Genomic DNA, 22,819 nt, shown 5'->3' on the forward strand with positions numbered 1-22,819 from the left:
TTATGTTGAAAAGCGGCATGCAGAAGCCTGGGAATAAAGAAGCCTCAGGAAGACAGTTTTTTAATCCTATTTTGTGCTGACTTCCATTTCAAAACTTTTTAATATGTACATGGGCTGTAGGGAATTTGAACATGTGAAAACAGCCTACATGGGTGAACTTTCAGATTAATTTGTCTTTCTAATATTCATTCTTTTTCCTTCTCTTATTAATTCATCTGATATAATTAAATTTGTGTAAGTATGTATTTTAAAAATCTGTAGCCAGATTGGATGGGTATCTCATCTGTATTTACTAATTTTGTGACTTGAGGCAAAAAGCAATAACCAGTTTGTACCTCAATTTCCTCATTCCTAATATGGAGATGATTATAATAGGTACCTCACATATTTGTAGAGCAATCTTAGTTCAGAGTAAACACTCAATGAGGTTTAGATTGTAATATACATGATAATGAAGCGCCGTCATTTGACTGAAGTAATACCCAAGGTCTGTTGTCTCACACCAAGGAAATCAAGGACGCTGACACACTAGGGTAGGTTAAGGGCAGAAGCTTGATAGGTGAAAGAAAGAGAAAATCTTTGTTGCTACAGAGACGGGTCCCAGGGAAAATGGGTTGCCACTTCTATGGTGAAGTGCAGGAGGTTTTATAGATCAGCTTGAGGAGGTGGTGTTTGATTTACATAAGGCACAAAAGATTGGTTGGACCAGATGTGCTATTTGCATAATACATAAAAATCTGGCCACCCCTACTCTAATCTTTTATTATGCAAATGTTTCTCTATCTGGCTGGCATCATGCTGCCTGCTTCTTTTACTGTACATGTGGTGACAAAGAAAAGGGAAGATGGAACCTCCCTGTTGAACATGCCTGGCCCCCAGGTAGCCTTCACCTATTGGAACAAATGCTGAAATTCACCTGTGCAAGCTTCCAGCCTGCTAATCTATGTCCGCAGCATGATTTTTCAGGCTGCTTTTGTTAGAAAACAAATAATTTGGGGGCTGCTTTTTATTAAAAGGGAAGTCTTGCCAAGGACTCCTTTATCCTCCCTATCTGCCTAAATAATTTCTAACTCCTGTATCAATAATGGTAGTAGTTATGATTTTTTTTTTCTGTAAGAGTTCAAATATGCCAAAGCTATGACCTATTGATTCACACAGCCACTTGAAATATATATAGAAAACAGAATTATTATCATAATGATTAGCTTCAAATTAGCCTAATGGTGATAGAGGGAATTATTCCTTAGTAGTTAGTGGAATTTCACATTCAGCATTTTTCTTTTAACTTTAAAAATGGAAAAGAAAGTAAACGTGATAATTGATTTTGAGGCATTCCTAACCTTATTCCTTACTATATAAACTACATTTTTCCAAAATTTCATCTTTATAATAGTCAAATAAAGTTGTTTTCAAGTAAAAATAATTTTTTAAAGAAGTATAGCACTTTGAAATTTAAATGAAATAAAATTTTGTTTATTTTTCTATATTTTCATTTCAAACCCATATGTCTTTTGCTAAAAAAAAAAAGATAGTTACACTTTTAGGTAAAAATAAATGATTGAATAGATGATTAATATAGCCTCAAAATACTGAACTATACCAAAGAAATTAAATGTATTTATTACAAACATATTTCTAAAATAACATAAGTTGTAGATCAAGAAGATAAATTAATGATATGAAAATAAATGAATTAGAAAATCTACACATTTGAACTAATATTTCTCTAGTGAGAAAAATTCCTATACCCTATAAAAAGGACACATATTCTTTTGAAGTTCTCATGGATCAGTTGCAAAGAAGGACTGCTTCCTGTGTCACAAAGAAAGTTGAAAATAATTTCAGACTCAGTATTATACATAGCCATTATCTGACTACAAGACAATTAAATAAAACATTTATAATAAAAATAATTTTAAGCTCCTATACTTGAAACTAAATTAACATATATCTAAATATCACACAGATTAATATGAAGAATCTCAATGAAAATTACATAGCAGAACCGAATGACATCAAAGCACCTTTTATGATATTTTGGGAGATTCTGCTAAAATAGTACATAAAGGGAAGCTTAGGGGCCTAAAATATATATCCTCAAATATAAACATATTAAGCATTTACTTAAGAAGCTGGAAAAAGTACAACAGATCTCATTTGTGACATTATGTGTGAGTTATCCCATGGCAGGAGAAAATATGGAATTGAAAGATAAAAGACGCCTCTTTAAATGGAGAAATAGACCACATCAATAGGGGTCAAGACTATATTATAAAACTATCAATTCAATCAATTTCTAAATTGGTTGAATCAATTTCTAAATTCAAACCTTCAGAAAATTCTTAAATGAAATGTGAGTAGAGAACACCACCAGGATTTCAACAGAAACCCTACAGTGGCTTCAGTAAACAAGACTTCCACAACAAAACTTTTTAAAAAGGACTTGAAACATCAAATTAAGCTATATTACAATAAAAAAAAACCCAGCCCTTTTAAAATTAAGCCAAGTAAATAGGTTTAACAGTGTAACATTCAAAATACTCAACATTCAGTTATAAATTATTAGGCAGGAGAAAGCAACCTGTAACCAGGAGAAGGATCTATTATTAGAAACACACGTGTAAATAAAAAGGGATAGAATTAGCAGACAAGAACTTTTAATATAGCTATTAAAATATGTTAACATGAGAAAAAAATATAAATATTACTGGAAACTACAAACAATTAAACTTCTAAAACTAAAACCCATAATAGCTGATGTCAGAATGCTACTGGATGCAATTAAGAGCAAATTAGACACTAAAGAAGAAAAAAAGAATCAGTAAACTCAAAGATCAGTCCATAGAAATTATCTAAACTGAAGCATAGAGACAAAGTAGGCTGAAAAAACAAAGATTCTCAGTGACCTGTGAGATCAATTCACATAGTTTATCATAAGTGTAATCAGAAGTAAAGGAGGGCAGAAAAAATGTTTGAAGAAATAATGTCCAAATATTTCTTTTTGAAAAATATAAATCTATAGATTCAAGAATCTCAAAAAAAATCTAGGCAGATTAATGCACAAGCATGCATACACACTATCATTACTCTCAATTCTGTACCCACAATAATTTCTGCATAAGCGTGCATGTGCGTGCGTGCGTGCAATCAAGGCAAGTCACTGTTAAAGAAAAGAGATGCTTGTTCTGGGGATGAAAGAAAAGAAAATATTCTGGCTACTATACAGAAACAGTGCAAGCCAACTGACAACAGAATGACATATTCAAAGTGCCAAAGCACTTCCTCAAACTGACTAAAAGCAATTACAAAAAAGCTGGAGCTAATATTATACTCAGTGGTGAAATATTGAAGGCTTTCACCCTAACATTAAGAAAAAGGCAAGGATGCCTGCTCTCACAACTTTTATTTAACATTCTCCTGGTGTTTCTAGCCACTATGATAAGCCAAGACAAAGAAATAAATGGAACATATTTTGTAAAGGAAGAAATAAAACTTGATGTGAGTAGAGAAAAATACATCATTTATGAGAAAAATCTTTAAAATCTCCAAAAGAGCTACTAGATATAATGAGTAGCTATAAAAAAAGTTACAGGATATAAGGTCAAGATACAAAAATCTAGTTCTACACACTAGTAATGAACAACTGGAATATCGTAGTTAAAAATACCATAAACAATAGCATCCAGGGGAGAGGGAGAGCATCAGGATGAATAGCTAATGATGAGAGACTTAATACCTAGGTGATGGATTGATAAGTGTAGCAAACCACCATGGCACAGGCTTACCTATCTAACAAACATGAATTTCCTGCACAGATATCCCGAAATTTAAAATTAAATTAAATTAAATTTTAAAAATAGCATGCACAAACATAAAATGCTTAGGATAAATCTAACAAAATATGTGCAAGATTGATATACTTAAAAGCCACTAAATATTCATGACAGGAATTAAGATTCAAATAAGTTTCTCTAAAATTCACTTTCATAAGTTCAAAACTCAATATTGTTATGATGCTAATTCTCTTCATATTTATTTATAGATTCAGTGAAACATCAATAAAAAGTCCATAGGGCTTTTTAAAAGAAATTAATGAACTAGTTTTATAGTTTATATGGAGATGATGCGAAAGACTAGAATGACTCAACAATTTAAAATAGAACACAGATGAAAGATTTACACTATAGATCTATAGATTCATTTACAGAAAACAAGGTCCAAAAATAAACTTGCACACAGATGGCAAATTGGTTTTCAACAAAGATGATAAGGTAATTCAACAGGGAACATATAGTCTTTCCAAAAATAGTATTGGAACAACTAGATGTCTGTATGAAAAATCATGAATCTTCACCTTCATACCATATAATACGCACAAAGATTAAATTGAAATGGATCTCAGACCTAAATGTAAAGGCCAAAACTATAAAGCTTATGGGGATAAAAGTAAGAAAAATTTTTCATGAACTTTCAATAAGCAAAGGTTTCTTAGAATATAAACCAAAATAAAACATCAAGGTAAAACTTGATAAATTGTCCTTCATCAAAGTATAACTTCTTGCTCTTCAAAAGACTATTAAGAAAATAAGGCCAGGCATGATGACTCACACCTATAATTCAAGTACTTTGGGAGGCCAAGGTGCAAGGATCACTAGAGCCCAGAAATTCGAGACCAGTGTGGACAACACAGGAAAACCCCCTCTACAAAAAATTTAGAAATTAGCCAGTTGTGGTGGCACATGCCTATGGTCCCAGCTACTGGATAGGCTCAGATGGGAGGATTGCTTCTTGAGCCCAAGAGGTCAAGGCTGCAGTGAGCTGTGATAATGCCATTGCACTCCAGCCTGAGCAACAGAGTGAGACTCTTGTCTCAAAAAAACGAAAGAAAAATGAAAATGAAAAGTCAAGCCACAGGCTGGAAGAATAAGAGATAATATTCACAATACACGTAATAGGATACAAGTCCTGGTACTTATCTCCGGAATATATGTATATTTACAAAGTATAACACACATACAAATACACACACACACACATACAAACACACACACACAGCCAATATGTCAAATGATATTTAGCACCAATACAAAAGATGTTCAATACCATTAGTTATCAAGGAAATGCAAATTAAAATCATGAGATACCACTACACACCCAGTGGGATGATTAAAATTAAAATTAATGAAATATCAAGTCATCGGTAAGGATTTGGAGCAGCTAGAACTGGAAGTATAAAATGGTATAATCGCTGTGGAAAACAGTTTGGCAGTCTATCATAAAGTTAAACACATTACCATTATTACCATACTACCCAACAGTACCATTCCTAGTCATGTACCTAAGAGAAATTAAAATATACTTTCAGAAAAGAAATTGTATTCATGTTCTTAGCAGCTTTATTCATAATGGACAAAAATAGAGGGTCCAAATGACCATCACCAGGAGTGGATAAACAAGTTGCGGTCTATTTGAACAATGAAATACAAATTGGCAATAAAATAGGAGTGAACTGCTAATACGAGAGCAGGGAGAATTCTCAAAAAACATGTGCTAAGAGAAAGAAGACAGACACAAGAGAGTACCTACTATAAGAATCCATTCTATGAAATTCTGGAATAGTCCAAACTAATCCATAGTGGTAGAAATTGAATAAATGATGACTACTTGGAGTATGGTATATGTGGGGAATTGACTTTATAGACCAAAGGGAACATTTTGAGAATGTTGAAAGTGTTCTCTATCTTGAATGGAGTGCTGTTATACAGGCATATTCATGTGTAAAATGCCTACACTTGTATACACACAATGATTGTGTTGTGTTTTATGTATGTTATAAACCAATACAATTTCCTAAACAGAAGGATAATGAAAAAATAGTCGAGATATTTATATGCCATTTGTATAATGTTTTAAAAAGACAATAGGTAGTACATTTTTTGTGGATGCATCCATTTTGGTACAGTTATAAAATCACGGGAATGAATGAAGCTATAAAAAATTCACATCAGAATCTAACTGCGATTCTTGCCAAAAGAGAAAAAAAATTCACATCAGAATCATGGTTTCCCCTTGACAAGGGAGGAATGCAGGTATGTAGATAGATTGTGAGGGAATCGCAAGGGCTTCCAATGCATTTGTAAATTTTGTTTTAAAATTTGAAGCCTATCTGTCAACATTGTCAGATTTGCTAAAATTAAATAATGAGTAAAAAAAATTATTATATTATGCTTTATAGTTTTTTTGTTTGATGAATTTTATAATGAAAAATCACAGGTAAATTTTAAACTTTAATAATTTATTAAAATAAATGACATAAAGTGTTTATGGGTTATTTTCACAATAATAATAATCCAAGCTCTCTATATGAATAAGTACAATACCGAGAAAAATATTTACTTCTGTAATTTGCTTATTCCATTCCCAAAGCACCAACAATCAATCTTTTAAACATTAAAAATAAAACTTGACATGCTCCAAGTTCTTTCCAAAGAATTTATTATGCTCCTATTTACTTAGTGTTTATAACCTCGTGAACTGCCATGAAAGATATGATGAATTCAGTTGCTGGACTCTGCCACTGGAACACAGAGTTAGTTTCATCAGTCTGAGTGTACTACCTTCAGAAAGTTGATGAATGGTTAACAGGATGAGCACTGACTTCCTGGACTCTTAAATCAGAAGTTTTATTTACGTATGTGTTAAAGATTATGCTTAAAATTGTGATATGAATAATTGTGATACACATAAAATTGATATTACTTTTTATTTTATTTACTATAATTAATAATAACCTTCTTCATTGAATCATTACCATGTAATGATTCACAGTCCGTGTGACAGGCACTCTTCTAGGGACTTTACAAATATTAATTCATTAACTTCATGACAATTCTTGAAAGTAGGTGCTATTATATGGCTTTTACAGATAGGGAAACCAAAGCAAAAAGAGGTTAAATAAACTTCTCTAGATTATACATTAACTAAATGAAAGAGCCTAGACTTGAATACAAGAAGTCTGGGTTCAGAACCTGTAGTGTTTGCCACATACCCTGCTCTGTTACATGGAGGCCACTAGATATATGATAATATCTCTGATCTTACCTGCTTGGATGTAGTATATACACATTAACTCTAAGCCCTCTCTCAAGAACAAAAGCTTCTGGATAGTATTTATGCAAATTCAGTTACTCATGTCACATAGTCAGTGATAGTGCCAGCCTTTGTATTTGGCTATCTAGGTCTATATTCTTTCTCTGATTCACTACCTCCTCCAGTATACATTTGGTCCAAACCAAATTCTGTGGTTTGTTTGCTCTGATTATGCACTTTGTCACCAGATTTAAATCTCAAGCTCTGAAACTCTGAGATTTAAATCTAAATCTCAGCAATGATCATTTCACTGATCTGTTTGGTAGCCCTTCATTGACTTTTGAATTAAACTCACATTTTACAAATACCTTTCCACAGTATTCTTTTGTTTCTAGAACTAGACCAAATTAGAATATTCATTGCTTACTAAAACACATCCTACACGCTCCCAAATACCATGCTTTGGCTCCTACAGTTCCCGCAATAACTAATGCCTTTCTTAGAACCTTTCTGAAGCCGTTTTTGCAGGTTCTTATCCGTTGGCATTCTCCATTTACTAGATTGTCAACTATTTGTAAACAAGGACTACGTTTCTCATAATTTTATCCATGTAACGCTTAGATAACATCTTACACATGACAGAAACTCAAACAAATATGTTCAACTGGGGGGTGGGGAGTTGGGGAGAGATAGCATGGGGAGAAATGCCAGATATTGGTGAAGGGGAGAAAGGCAGCAAATCACGCTGCCATGTGTGTACCTATGTTCTTCACATGCACCCCAAAACCTAAATGCAATAAAACACACACACACACACACACACACACACACACACACACAAATAATAAAGAAATATTTAAAAAAAGAAAAAAAGAAAATTTGCCTAAGCAGAAGTAAAATAATGTTGTCTGTGTGACAGTATATTTTCCTACCAATTCACACATGCTAAAATATCCTTGCAGTCAGGGAACAAACAAACACCTCTGGATCAAAGATAAATGAAGGTGAAATAGCAGGGAAAACTGGCATACAGTGATTAATGTATCATTTGTTCAGGATTATCAGTTATCCAGAATGTAACCAAGAAATCGATAGTGTGCAAAGAGCCTTTAAACAACTGAAGCTGACAAAAAGGAATTCTGTATAATTGGGCAACTTATTAAAAAGTAGTTTATCAACAGTCTTTTCTTATAGATACTTCAACAAACTTGGTTTTCCAGGTTACGGCAATCCAGAAACTGCAAAATTGATGGCTGATATACTTATTTTTTGCACGTGCACACACACACAAACACACACACACACACCTTCTTATAAACAACACATATACCTTCAAAACCTAAAAATTTGGGACCATTTATTGAAATCCAACATATTTCAATAGCCACTGGATATAACAAAAATAAATATTACAACATCAGCCTCTGCATCTTTAAGAAAACATTTTTTTCTCTTTCAATTAATTTACTGTTTAAGGAGATAGAAATGGGTTTGATGCATTTTTTAAAAGATCTCATCAAAACTAATTAGACTACAAAGGTAGGGTAAGGCAGTTCCAGAAGAAAGCTGGAACAAGATATCCCACAGGGCTGAAACAGGTGGTAGAGATGGAGAGGCAGATCTGGACTCAGCTGCCAATGCGCACATTCATGGAGGCAGACACCAGGTCCAGAGAGTACAGTAACGAACAACAGGTGGTGAACCCAACTAGGACACATGAGAGTAGACTAGCAAGAGGTAGCATATCATAACAGGCAGGTGAAGCAAGGCGAAAGAGAATCCAGGAACTGGCACCATGCAGGTCCAAGTGGCAGAGAAGCAGGTCAGCAGGGAGCAAGATTCTACTTACCATCTAGACTCAGTGGTGGCTCACTTCCTCAGGGTGATATGCAGAGTAGAGACCCAGATGGGTTTGGATGGCCCCTCATATTCTGATTATGAATATATAGATAAATATACACAGACACACACACACACACATATATAAATAACCTTTGCAGTGCCTTAGAGTACTAAATAAACGGTAACTCAGTGAGTGAGTACATGAATGAATTTTTTTAAATGTTTTAAGTAATTTAGGCTACTAAAGAGATTTTAGAGGCAGAGAATCATCAAAATCAATACCAAAAATGTGTTACCACTAATCTAACCAAAGCAGTAATAAAGTAAACAAAAATAACAGAAGTCAAAATTACCATTATATGCATACCTAGAAGATACAGATAAATAAACTGAAAAAATATATAAGTAATAAAAAATTCTCTAATTCAGGTGACTGCAAAATAAATATGCAAAAACCATAAGCAACCAATTAACATGATTGAAAGATATAATGGGAAAAATTATTTCACTGACAACGTCCAAACTGTTATAAAATATTGAGAGGGTAAACTTATGGTGCATTTCTGAAGAAAACTATAAAATAGGGAAATGAAAAATATGATTATTTTAAGTAAGAGAGGCCTATTATAAAGAACATCATTCTTCTCCAATTACTTCATAGGTTTAATGTGCTAATTTAAAAATCTTAATAGCATTTTATTGTTCCAAATTTGAAAAAAAAAAAGCCTGTTAAATTCATCTAGAAGAATGAATAACTGAGAAATGGGTTTCAAAATTCTGAAGATTAAAATGATGAAAGGAAAACTGCCCTTTAATATATTAAAATAGTTTATTATCTAAAAAAGTTAAAAATATGTTATTGAGATGAGAAGCAACCAAGACCTCAATGAAACATACAGGTTTTTCTAACACAGTCTGTGTTATAAGATTTCGATAGCAAGGAAATATCACCCACCAATGGAAAAATGATGGTAGGCAACGAAAATAATGGAATCAGGTCAGCTATAACCTCATAACCAGAAACCAAAATGGATTATGGAGAAAATAAATCTTAGTATGTCCCAAGGCCTTGTTTCCCTTTAAAGTCCATAAATAATTTCACCCTTCTCAGGATAATAGCTCATCAATGTTTAACGTCCAATGAATCCTCCAACGCTAATATTTAGACATTTACATTTTCTTCACAATTTATAAGAATTCAAAGATGTGTATCAAGAAACTAAACCTGAATTTTAGGACAATGGACTACTTTGAGTAATCTTACTTCCTGGTACAACACATTTAACAAAAATAGCCTATAATATAATCTGTTATAACTAGGAAGGACTTGTTAAAATAAAATGTAGACCAGTCTGAAAAATTTCTAAGCAAACAAACCCAGTTAACATTGAAAGTAACCTTAACCTTGCTTAGACTACAAATATAAGCAAAACAAGTTGGGACATTAATTGTAAATGCCAGAATCGTTAAAAAAAAAAAAAAAAAAAAAAAAAAAGTTCAACAAATCAAAAGCTGCCAGCAATGGAATAGACCAAATAGGACAACTGTGTAAGTGTAACCACTCTATTTTCAATTTCTTGTTTCCACATTCATGCTATAAAAGCCTTCCACTTGCATTTCTTTAGTAGAGCTCAAGACATCCTCCAATTTGGTATTTCCCCAATTTATGCATCACTGATTGCTCATATAAACTCTAAAATTTGTATTGTGTCTCAGTTTATCTTTTAACAGTCCTTATTTGTATAACTGAATTTCCCAGGTAATTGAAGCTTATTATTGAGAGCAAGCTACCTGGTTTCCTGTTCCAACATCCTCATCTCTATATTTTAGAAGCAACTCAATCTAACCATAAAGCTCAGCCTCACTCTGGAAAGAATTTAGTCCTTATCCAGGAGAATATTATATTCCTTCAGTACTCTTAGATCAACATCTAGAAAATCTTGCTGTAAATGTACTGCAGGCCTTGTTTCCCAGTCCTAGAAACTAAGATTCTGTCTTATTTACCAGATGCACTTCTTCTACTTGTACCTAAATTCCTGCTTGTATTTTATTTTCTTAAATATTTATTTTATTTTATCATTACAAAATACAAAATTATTATATAATTTGTACAAATGTCAGAGAAATCTAAAAAGGAAAATGGAATTATATCACATTAAATTCTAGTACCAAAGGGTAGCTATTTTACAATTTGGAGTAATGTTTTCAATCATTTTCTTTCTGGTCATGGTCACTAAAAGAAATGCAAGATTTCATGAAGTTACTTACTGAGATAATTGAGGGATTTTTGGCATTGGTTAGATGTATGACCATTTTGCTTTTAAGGCTTGGGCTTGAATTAAATGAAATTTATAAAAAATATTTAATAAGTGAATCCTTTCAAAAATTGGCTACATTATTAAATCAGTTGTAATAAAAGGCTTGTTTTGCTGAGTTTTTCATGATTATGGGTTCTTTTCTAAGAAAATGAGTTACTATTTTTAAAATCATGTTTCATTAGTCTCATTTTTTTTCAATTTCCTCAATTTTTTTTTGAAATACTACACTTCATTTGTTATGGTAAACTATAAAGAAATATGCTACATACTTACTTTAATGAACTGTTTACATACTGACTTCAATCTAACTCCACCAAACAGGAATTTATTACTTGATTTTTTTTTTCCTTTTCTTTCTCTTTCCTTTTTTTTTTTTTTTTAATGTGAGACGCAATCTCTCTCTGTCACCAGGCTGGAATGCAGTGGCGCGATCTCGGCTCACTGCAACCTTTGCCCCCTGAATTCAAGCCATTCTCCCGCCTCAGCCTGCAAGTAGCTGGGACTACAGGCACCCACCACCATGCCTGGCTAATTTTTGTATTTTTAGTAGAGTTGGGGTTTCACCATGATGGCCAGGATGGTCTCGATCTCTTGACCTCGTGATCCGTCTGCCTCAGTCTCCCAAAGTGCTGGGGTTACAGGCATGAGCGATGGTGTCCAGCCTGATTTTTAAACAATATGCCATGTAATCTAGCAGTAGACATTACAGTGAAATAGAATACTTCATACTTTAGTATGTCAAGGTAGGTGGTAATACACCAAGAAAAGGTCATTATGTTAACTTCTAAAGTAAATACAATTATAATTTGAGATATGTTTATGCAAATTTAATTCCAACAAAGAATTATTTATAAAACAACAATATGTGAGGCCAAGTGACCTATCCTAGCATTTCTTTTCTGTATGTTTGCTTTCACTTTAAATGTACAATATGAAGATTTGGGGCTGATATTAACTCTCCTAGGGATACCGTGAACAGAGTTAATACACCTAAAGAACTTTAAATAATAATTGGCTCACAGTTAGTATTTAAATAGACTGATGTTTATCATCTCTATCACTGTATGAGAATTTGGACTTTACAGTAATTGAATTGTAGTTTTATTTCTTCTTGACATTGTATTCTAGAACCCATGTTTTAAAGTAGAGCTTTATGTAAGAAAAGGAGTTGTATTACATAGAGTGGACAAAGTGATTTATAATTTAAATGACACTTATTTCTACTAATATAAAATCATTTAACTGTGTATTTGAGAGAAATTTATGCTTACTAATAGCCAAGGTTCATTCCCATTTGAAATAAAAATAATTTTAGATTGGAAATTTCATTAATCTTCCTTTCATGCCTTTTATGTCATATATTATAATTAGAGATGGGTTTATAATCACTTGCTGGCTTTTCTTTTATCTAACTTGAGTGCATTTATCAATCATTGAACATAAAATAGGCGTTGGGCATTGTGCTAGGCCAAAAGTTCTCAGCCGTGTCTGTACATTTTAATCATTTTCCATTTCGCAGGGGATTCTATTGTGCAGCCAGGCTTAAGAACCATTAGGCTGGACACATTTAATCTCATCAAAATTTCTATGAGCATCTACAGAAATATTCTAGTTCAGTTGGGCTGCCGTGGATCTCTGAAATTCAAATTTGAACAAGTTCCCTCAGGGATTCTGATAAAATTGATCACAGGATTATTACTTAAGAAAGCCTGAGTCCTGATTATGTCAATTGCACCATATAGTCTAATGCGATCATTTCACAGGCCTCTTATATTTTACAAAATTATTTTAAGGTAAACTAAAATATTTGTATTACTACAAATCAAAGGCTTTATAAAGAAGAAACATGAAGGATACAAATAGATGAGATAAGGATTAGTTTTCCATGTGGGGTTCCATACTGCTCTGACTATCTTCAGTTACCCATCAAACTCTGAATCAGCAAGGTTTGGGAGGTGACAAGGTAGCAACACAGATTAGCTTCTGATGACTCTTTTGTAGAGTGAGCAAAGGTAAAGTAACCACGTCTTGAGATCCTCACACTTATGAGGCCAGCTAGATGAAACAATGACTCATTGACACAGACACCGAGGACATCAAAGATGGCCAGGTATGCAGGAGCGAGGTGACTAGGAACAAGTAGCCCATCACTGCTGTTAAAACACAGTCAATAAATAATCATACTCACCTATAGAACAATAGCATGAAGGTCTGATTGGTGTACTATAATTTGGTTGTGACAGCTAGACTTGTGTCTAAAGCTTAGCTATTTTAGCTGCAGAAAAAGAAGAAGTGTTGTTACAAAGTGCATTTTGAGTAGAGAACTTTTGGTCCCATAAAGGTTTCAGGAACTTCTGCCCAAACAAAAGTTTTGGCAGAATTACTTTCAAAGAGAGTAAATGAGCATTATGTCTTGCACTGATTTAAATATGCACCTTTTGAGCAAAACACCATAAAATTTAAACAAATATCAAATAGAAATAAAAATTCAAATTTTTTTAAATTGCATTTTACGTTTTGGGTACATGTGAAGAACATGCAAGATTGTTGCAAAGGTACACACGTGGCAGTGTGATTTGCTGCCTTCCTCCCCTTCACCTATATCTGGCATTTCTCCCCATGCTATCTCTCCCCAACTCCCCACCCCACGCTGACCCTCCCCTATTTTCCCCCAACAGACCCCAGTGTGTAATGCTCCCCTCCCAGTGTCCATGTGTTCTCATTGTTCAACACCTGCCTATGAGTGAGAACATGCGGTGTTTGATTTTCTGCTCTTGTGTCAGTTTGCTGAGAATGATGGTTTCCAGGTTTATCCATGTCCCTACAAAGGACACAAACTCATCGTTTTTGATGGCTGCATAATATTCCATGGTGTATATGTGCCACATTTTCCCTGTCCAAAATTTAAAATTCTAATAAGAAAAATGCCATTTCAAAACATTCTCAGGCCTGGTGTGATGGCTCATGCCTGTAATCCCAGCACTTTAGGAGGCCAAGGTGGTCAGATCACATGAGGTCAGGAGTTCAAGACCAGCCTGACCAACATGGAGAAGCCCTGTCTCTACTAAAAATACATAAAAATAGCCGGGTGTGATGGCACGTGCCTGTAATTCCAGCTACTCAGGAGGCTGAGGCAGGAGAATCGCTTGAACCCAGGAGGTAGAGGTTGTGGTGAGCTGAGATCACACCATTGTACTCCAGCCTGGGTGACAAGAGTGAAACTGCATCTCAAAAAACAATAATAATAATAACCTTCTCATAGATGATAAAAGGTTTTGACAATTATTATCAGTTATTCATTCACTCACAAAAATTACATAGTATCTATCTTAAAACAGATAGTCTTCTGTAATCTGTATTGATTATTGCTTATTTCCTGCCCTATGTAATGGGTGGTATGAACAATAAGCACCATAAGGCAATGTGATAAATTTTAGGATATATGTAAGCATAGAATCAGATACTACAATCAGTACAAGCTATGAAAAGTGAATACACTTTGATGATCTACACTCCGCAAATAGTCTTTTTATGAATATTTCCTTATAGATTGAATTTTGAAGTAGAAGAACTTAGGAAACAACATCAGGAACTTCCAAGCTTTTTGTGAGTTATGTGCTTTGTCCACTAAATTTTATTCCCAAGGAAGCAAGTCACTAAAAAGGAGATGTAGTTTACCCTAAAGCCTTCTGTGTCAACCCAATATTTTAAGCATTTTAAATAATTCCAGAGTAAGCGCTGATCTTCAAAACCCTGTGATTTTTTTTTTTAAAGAGTTGACTTTGATAGAAGTCTAATGGTCAATTCTGAATTCAGAATGGCTTCACAATTCCACTTTCCCCCTTACAGCTTTTCCCGCTCTTGCACACACTCTCCCTCTTCCTCCTCCTTATCACTCTCATTCGTTTCTTTCTCCATTATTTGTCTTTAAGAGACTATTCAAAGTCCCAGAGTCTCAGAGCCTTATAAAGGTCTTGCTGTGCACTTCTGAAGGTATATCTAAATTATTGCACCCTCAGAAAAATTTCATGCTAATCTTATAAGATTTTGTAAGATTGTGCTTCATTTTTTCCCTGTGGCTGAGGTTACTGCTATGATGATGTACTTATAAAACTCTTTAAGTAACTTATCACCACCAAAAACAGTGTTACAGTATTATCATATATCCAAAAGCTGATTTTAATCATCACTTTGCTTTTCCAAAGGTAACTTATTCCATTGAGAAGTCTGGGATTTTCTTTAAAGTAGGGAAAAAATAAGCTTTTTGGTGAACTGACATGGATAAGATTAAAGAAAAATTTCTGCTATTAGAGATTTAGAAAACTATTTAGAATACCAAATCCTCAAAGAAGTAAAAATAAAGTTTGGGAACATAAGAAGTCTAGATATTCTAGAATCATATACTAAAGATTAAAGAATTAATATTTGGAAATGACTTAGTTCTTTCTAAAAGGCAGCATATGTTCTTAGTGCTATTGCATCATAATTCAAAATCTAAAAGACTAAAGCACATTAACGAATCTGAACAAAACAGTAAAAGGATGTCGAAACAATCAAGCATCACTTATTGCACTTATATCATTTTTAAGCATAGCAACCACAAAACAATTGCTGCCTTTTGGCAAGCGTCAAATATAAACATTTCCAGGAACAGCACAACAGATTGATAAAGGGCAAAGCAACCCTTGATTCTTGCATTCTTTCTTTGTGATGTGATGATTCTCACTAACCCCAAACAAAAGCTGACACACAAGAAAAGAGCATATTGTGCCATGGAAAAATCATACCACTGCACGGTCCAACTTTATTTTATTACAAAACAAATATTAGACACATCTGCAGTCATTCCTTATATTATTCATTTTATGCCCTTCAGTCCTCAAAATGAGGGTTCTTTCTGATCATGAATAAAAATTTGCAAAGTCGAGCATATTTCACAAAGGAATACAATAATCATTATCTGTTGCCTGCAATCTGTTAGTGCTTCAGTCATGGCTGTGAAATGAGTGTACTCACGCAGGTGTGCACACACGCCTACGAAATGAAAAAAAAAGATTTTCTGTAAGCAGTTTATAACTAGGGATCTATTGGATTTACTCAGGACAGGTGTGTGAAAAGATTCAGGTCAGGAAAGGAGGTATTGTCATGGATTTATTGCTGTCATGACCATTAAGTCTTGATAGAGAGAACTAATTGATTTTGCTCTTTTCACTTTTTAAGAGGTCAAGCTAAAGTTCCCTTTTTGAGAGTGGGTAATGGAACAAGTGGCAAACTGAACTAAGGACTCTGTGACATATATTAGAATTCTGGTGTTATCTGGTCCGCTGAACACAGAAGGAATGTCCAACAAAGAGCCATATCAGGAAAGTATGTAAAATCTTAAATTGCTACAACAGCTGAGCGCAGAGAATAGTTCTATTGAAAGAAAATTAATGAACAAGTGTCAAAATGGACAGTTGGTGTCAATTCCTAGAGGATTTGGATGTGAGAAGTGGAGTTGAGGAAACCATGTTAATAAGCTCTTGTTTGCATGACAAGATCGTCGTACCTCGCCAAATATCCATCATAGGAGTCATGCTTGTCACAGTTCACATTAAAGTGTTTCACAGAACAGAATGCTTTACTATGGGCCATGTAAGCTCCTTATTTTGTTGATCTCCAAAAGCATATGATCATCTATTTTCTCGGAAACAAATTTAGAAAGGAATTTTACCCTCAGCCTCTATGGTAAGTCTTGGACCAAACTGTGCCCATCATTGTGAGAAAGAAAAGACCCTTTCAAGCCCAAGCCAACTTATTGCTAAGTGAGTTTAAAATATGTTAACAAACCAAGATGTTTTGTTTCAGACTCTTTCGGTAGTAATCCCATTTAAAACTAAATTCTCTCTATTCTGTCAACTAACAAATGAGTAGAAATACGTGTTTTTTTAAATTTCTGATTATCAAGTCTCATTAAAAAAAAAGCTTAACACGAATTGAAAATTTCAAGTGTATTCCATCTCTATCTTAGGAACACTTTATATGAAAGACATTTCTTAATAAAGGCTTTCTTTATAAATGGCTTACATAAAATAATTTGTTAAATTTCAATATAAATTATGTTAATAAACCAAATACAGCAAAAATAATTACACTGAAGTGTAATTTATTTCAGCAAATCTAAATAATGGGAGACTAAAAAAACTAAATTGCTCTTCCAGAAGATCCTGGAATGTCTTTTTCCATGTGCTTTGAAGAAATAGATAAGATCAGTATTTGTTTTTATTTTTCTCTTTTATCTCCATCAACCACATTTACATTTAGCCTTCTCAATAGTTAAGACACCTCAATAATTTGAAGTGATAATAATATCCTCAAAACATGTCATGTCCAATCTGAAAAGACTTTCCTATCAATGAGCATTAGATATGGCTAGTTGTTCAGAGGATCTGTGTATTGGTTCTAGACACCTTCTACCAGCTGAGATCCCTTGGTCATTTTCAACCCTAGTCCTTGTAACTACTGTAAGTGGAGCACACTAATTGGGGGAAAGAGAAAAACAGGACATAAGAGTATTGCAAAACTTAGTATTTGGAAAATGTTCATCTATTTTCTTGGAAACAAATTTAGAAAGGAATTCTACCCTCAGCCTATGTTGTAATTCTTGGACCAAACTGTGCCCATCATTTTGAGAAAGAAAAGACCCTTTCAAGCCCAAGTTCACTTATGATAGCCCTATAATGGTGCGCTAAATTATTCCATCTTTTTCCTTTTTCTTCTTACTGTGTGTTTTAAAACAATGAAACAGACCATGTGTTTTGAGCATCTTCATATGAACATCTATTTTGTGACCTCTGAGACAGACTGCCTGTACATAGTAGCGAACATGGAAAATGTCGTTGTGTCATTATTTGCTAATGGGGAAATACGTAGGTCCAAATCTCAGCCATCAGCTACCAACATGCCTCTTTTAGACATGCGACTGAAAAACTAACAAACAAACAAAAAAAGCAGAAGTTACCCTGAAGTTTCTCAAATAAACACTCAAAACCCCTCTAAGGTAACCCCTGGAGGACGATTCTTTTGGTCACTGTAAGGAAATTCAGAAGAAAAGCTTCTCTTTAATTGTATGAATCACTGCCACATGAATAAGGTTTAAGTGTATAGCATGTGATCATGGGCAAATAGGTTAACTTCTCTTTGCTTTCTGTATTTTTAAAATGAAATCAATTATATAATATGCTTGGTAAAGTATTGTGAAGATGTAATGAAATCATTTATTTAAAGTACTTCAACATATAAGGGCCTGCAACTTATTTTTTTTCAGAGTTGAATAATGGCTACAACTTTACAAAATAAAAAACGTATACATTATTACTTTTTATTCTTTTTTCTCTGAAAGTACCAAGTCTTGAACATTATGTTGCTACAAAAGAAGCAGCTTAAATCTCACAATAGCATTATGCTGAAATACAAGAAAGTGAAAAAAATCTATTTAAATGATTTAATGAAAAGGCCATACTAATATTGTAAAATTACACAGCCAGTCTTTTCTAATATGACAACACCTAGCACAAATCATAAAAAAGTCAGGGAAAATAAAATTTAATATGATTAATTTTATATGACCAGTGACATGTTGAACACATAATGCCTGTACTTTAAAAGGTTCCAGGTAATATGCAATTTAAACACAGTATAACTTTTAACTTCTATCACTCACTAACCTAAAAGCTAACATGTATTATCCACAGACAAAAATGTCTTGACTTTCAAAAAAAGTGTGAGATATGTGTGTATATCTGATTAAACAACTTTTTTCTTCCAAACTGGTAGAGAAACTTTACGGAAAAAATGTGTTTGTACAGTGGTGACTATTTGTCACGGTAGACCCTGACACAGGCATTAAAGCGCCAAACATTTTGGGCAATATGTCATAACCAGCCAGTTGGAGGGCAGTAACAAAATACTTGGCTAACCATACTATACTAGAGACATTTGTTTATCTTACCAAGCACCACTATAATTGGGGTCATCTGAATATCATGATTCGTTTCATTTTTAAAAGACTTAAACATCATAGGAAAACCATTCCATTAATTTTGGACATTTAAAATATTAGTTGTATGTAGTATCATAAAAATGTTCATATAATATTTTCATTGAAAAAGGCAATATACATGTAATGTTACATTGTACTTAAATTTAAGTTAAAAGTATGTAATATGAAATTCACATTACATGATATTACATTATGTAAAATTTTGTTCATATAGAAAACAAAAAAGTAGGGTTTAATTTATTGAGGTGACAAGGAGATGGATGATTTTTTTCTTCAATCATAGCTGAAATAATACTAATTTGTATTGAATATTGTTTCTGTGCTAGACAGTATATATTACATTTTATTGACATTGTTTAAATCTTTAAAGCAATGTTATATAGTAATGTGTTTTCATTTTATAGACTAATCAAAGTTTAGAAAAGTCATAAAACATGTTGAATGTCAAATGATTAGCAAGTATCAGAGCTGGGCCTAGTAGAACTTTGTCTAACATCCTACCCCATATGTATAATTACAGCAATTTCTTTAAAAAAATCTATGCTTTATATATCCTGCACTCTGTACATTGTTCTTATTTACTAATAGATGTATGCTAGTTTCTATGGGCTTTTTCTGGGAAATAGAGTGATTAACTCTTCTGACTTGTCCAGGGTTTCCCTAGTTTTAGCACTGAAAATTTGGCCTCCTGGGTACCTGCTCAGTCCTAAGCAAACCTTGCCAGTTGGCCCCTCACCAGAAGGAATACTTAACCCGGAAAAAATTTGAATGGTTCCCAAATTTTACTCTTAAATTCAGAAATCTGAATAAAACCAGGGGGAGGGAGGTGCAGAATAATGAACAAGCCTTCATTTTTTGCACTGAGGAATATGAGTTTCTTGGGGAGAACAGCATTCATTGTCACCTTCCCTGTAAATTATGCCTAAGATTTAAGAAATGAACAGCAGCCTCCTTAAGTATCGTTTTGCAGCTCAGTACATGACTGAACACAGATTTTTGGAATTGGGAGTGAGAGCAAAGAGCAAAAATGTGTTTCTTGAACTGTCTGAAGAGCAGCCTCGCTGGTTCCTCCCTCGCGTGTTCTATCTAGGCTCATTTCCTTGGTGCTCTTTTTAAAAGGGTGTTTCATGGTGGGCCTGGAAACCGAAGCCCTTCCTTATCTAGGTCCAGCCCCATTTCTGTGCATAACTTCTCACGGCCATTTACTGAAGATTGCGGAGGATTCGCCTTTAATATCTTTCCTTTTCCTCCGTTTGGTATGCCCCTCCCCCAGGTCCTCTGAAGTGACTCAAATGTTCTGTTGGTCTAAGTGCAAAACTATTTTTACCACAGTGTTTGGGAATCTCTGGGCACAAACTGTCTGCCGATTAGGTAAATTACAGGTGCAGAAGCTCATGTTACTCATTTAGCTGTCACAAATTGAAAGCACTAATCTGCCTCTTCTGAGTTTTGCCTTTCAGTCAGCGGGCTCCTCCTTTATCGTCTATTCTTTATGACTACTCTCTGCCCTTGCTAGGTGACCCTTTGCCCTGAGGGCTAGCCTGCGTTCTGTTCACTCTTTTTGGCTCCTCTTTCTCTTCTCTCTTTCTCTCCTTTCTTCTACCCCCTTTTCTTTCTTATATTTTCATAGTTGAAAGAGTATAATCATGTTCGATCTGGCCCTCAGTTCTGATTTTTCAGCTATGGCTCAATCTGCTTTCTTTGAAGCTTGACTATGTAGCCAAATCCCCCAGCTATCACCCACACAAATCTCTTCACTAGTGTCTGACACACATCTGTGTCTCTGTGTCTATTTCTTCTCTGACTTTCACCATCATCCTGATACTTTCCAAAAGCTTTCCAAAAACTTGAACTTTGTTCCCTAGAAATACCACCACAATGTCTCAGGAACTTCTGTTCCCAAACCATCCTTTTCTCCAGTTTCCTGTTCAGGAGGGATTTTATTGTTACACACCCTTACAGAACTACATTCCTTTCTTTCAAAGCTCCTAACTAGGTTATTCATTTGTGTGACTTTTAGTTAGTATCTTTGTCCCCCAGTAAACTGGAAATGTAATGAGTGTATAAATAAATTAAACTCTGTTACTAGAGTGACTAGCTTCAATATTTTTACCTTAACACAAATAAATGTCCAAATTTATCAGCAATATCTTTCTCACCAAATCTAGGTTTTTCAATGAATTCACTATGACTCTTTCCATCAGAAGCTTTACAAATTGAGTAGAAGGAGAATTAATATTTGTTGAGTACATGTTCCACACCATGGGCTCAGCATATATTATTTCATTTAGTGCTAAAAGCAAGCCTATGATACACATAATGTATATGCTTTTTGTTGAAACTATGGCTAGAAACACATACTTAAGAATGGCTAGAACACAGATTATTTCTCCAAAGCTCTCTTCTCTTTCTACCATATATGCAACCCTTCCAAAGACTCATAGCTAAAATCTACTGATATGAGCTAGCCATAATACTTTTTCTCCCACTTCTTTCCACAGAAAAGAATGGGAAACACTCAGCCTTTTTTTTTTTTTTTTTTTTAGATGAAGGGAAAAAAGTCATTTATAGATGATTAAGCAGGAAGTAAGAATAGGGTGATAAACTACATGAAAACTTCCAATTCTATCACTAACCTGATTTCAGATTTTATGATGAATGAACTCTAGTTTCCTTGGAGTGATTTTATTAATGTTAATAAGATTATTCCCTTATTATCATTTACTTTTTTCATAATTCAAAAAAATTTGAACAATTTAAAGCTTGCCTCCAAGCTTTAAATAGTTGCAGTTTACATAAACCTGATTTAACCACTTGCCAAGGTCTGTGTCTCCAAGTTCTACTGAGAAGTAATATAATTGCAATTACAGGCATCTCATATTTTATAAACAATTTGAGTTCCAAGAGTTCACTAGTTAGTAGTTTGGAATCAGTGCGTATTTTCCCATTGACCTAATCAAATAAAGGATGTTTCTTTCCCAAGCTTGCATTTCCTTGTTTTCTCCTCCCACCTCCTGGCCTCAACCCTCAAAACAACAACAAAAAAGGGGGAAAAATCTGTTTAAACCAAGGTGAACACTCATACTAACTTTACTGCTCTGAGTTCTAGACCATGTTGAAAAAGGGGATTTATAATTTAATAAGGAACAATTCAATAGGTGAAGGTTGAATTTACACCAATAAAAGCTACCCTTGCCTAAGAAGTTGCTCTTGATCAGCATCCCAAAGCTTTATGTACATTTTTTTAAACAAATAATTCTCTTTCTACATTTCTATACTGGCTCTTTCTCCAGTGGTGACACTTGAATGAAAGAAACAGAAAAAGGAAAAGGTGAACTTTCATATTTTTTAGCAGGCTTATGATGTGCAGGCTTTCCAACATCTATCTGATACCTCTTAAAATCAGTGATGAGTCTAAGAATGGTTATGCCTTAAATGTTATTTCTTTACCTGGGCTTCAAAATTGCTTAGTAGTGATATTTTTCTCCTCTGAAAATACTAATTCCAATAATAAAAGTACTTTTAGAGA

At 34.0% G+C, this 22,819-nt stretch overlaps 1 long non-coding RNA gene across 1 annotated transcript in view; it reads right to left on the reverse strand.

The window, feature by feature from the left end:
- Positions 1-22,819, reverse strand: part of LOC116563835 — a 64,365-nt gene that overhangs the window by 39,326 nt on the left and 2,220 nt on the right. Inside the window, exons 2-3 of the long non-coding RNA XR_004274594.1 lie at positions 13,438-13,524; positions 8,939-9,020 (exon numbers count right to left, since the gene is read on the reverse strand). This is a non-coding gene — a long non-coding RNA (uncharacterized LOC116563835). The remainder of the gene's footprint in view (positions 1-8,938; positions 9,021-13,437; positions 13,525-22,819) is intronic.

This window comes from Sapajus apella, unplaced genomic scaffold, assembly GCF_009761245.1.
Source record: "Sapajus apella isolate SASKATOON/1434 unplaced genomic scaffold, GSC_monkey_1.0 scaffold2, whole genome shotgun sequence".
In the NCBI taxonomy this organism is placed as follows: domain Eukaryota; kingdom Metazoa; phylum Chordata; class Mammalia; order Primates; family Cebidae; genus Sapajus; species Sapajus apella.